The sequence below is a fragment of the Orycteropus afer genome, unplaced genomic scaffold, assembly GCF_000298275.1.
Source record: "Orycteropus afer afer isolate SDZICR_OR568_19922 unplaced genomic scaffold, OryAfe1.0 scaffold00197, whole genome shotgun sequence".
NCBI classification, from domain to species: Eukaryota; Metazoa; Chordata; class Mammalia; order Tubulidentata; family Orycteropodidae; genus Orycteropus; species Orycteropus afer.
The window spans coordinates 4,900,884-4,902,063 of NW_006921784.1; positions in this window are offsets into that span (position 1 = coordinate 4,900,884).

Sequence of the window (1,180 nt, forward strand, 5' to 3'; positions counted from 1 at the left end):
CTTTACCAAGCATGATGGCCTTCTCTAGGGACTGGTCCCTCCTGATGACATGTCCAAAGCACATGCGATGAAATCTCGGCATCCTCCCTTCCAAGGAGCATTCTGGTTGTACTTCTTCCAAGACAGATTTATTTGTTTTTCTGGAAGTCTGTGGTATATTCAATATTCTTTGCCAACATCATAATTCAAATGCATCAATTCTTCTTCAGTCTTCCTTATTCATTTCCAGGTGTCACGTGCACATGAGGTGATTAAAGATACCATGGCTTGGGTCAGGTGCACCTTACCCCTCAAAGTGACATCTTTGCTTTTTGACACTTTAAAGAGGTCTTTTGCAGCACATTTGCCCAATGAACTTCCATTAAAGTCATCTATGTTGTTGTTAGCTACCATCAAGTCAGCCCAGAACAAAACGGTCGTCTGTCTTAGTCCAGAAGCTTCACTGACACTTGTTCACCATCACAGCAACCCACAGCCTGCAGGACAGAGAGGTGGTGGCCGGGCATGAGGTCCACTGGCCAGGAATCAAACCGGGGTCTCCTAGGCAGAAGGCAAGAATTCTACCACTAAGCCGCCACTGTCCCCACAGTGACTGCTCTATAAAATAGGTACAATAGATGGTACCCGGCTTACAACTCTTGCCATTCTGATCATACACACAATAGATAGATTTTGATAGAATGGGAGCAAAATGTGGAACAGAACTCAGATTCTTAAAAATTCCAGACTTATAGACTGGTTGAGACTGAAGGACCCCCCAAGGCTATCACCCTGAGATACTCTTTAAACCTTGAACCAAAACTATTCCATAAGGTCATCTTTTGGCTAAATAGCAGATTGAGTCATAAAATAAACACTATCATCCATGACTACTTGTGGTGGTTATTTTTGTGTGTCAACTTGGCTGGGCCTGGTTGAGTGGCTGGGCAGCTGGTGGTAGTTATTCCCCATGACGAGATTAGCAATCACCTCCATGGTGGGATCTACCACAAGCAGCTGAGTAGCTGCTTTGGGTATGTGGTCTGCTTCCCAGATATAAGAAGCAGCTTTGGGAATGGTCTCTGGCTATGGTACCTTGAACCCTCATGTAGCTGTGATGTTGTTCAGCAGCCTGCCATGCTCTGCCGACCTTGGGACTTACAATGGACTTGAATGAATGGTCTGTCATGTGGTTTGGTAA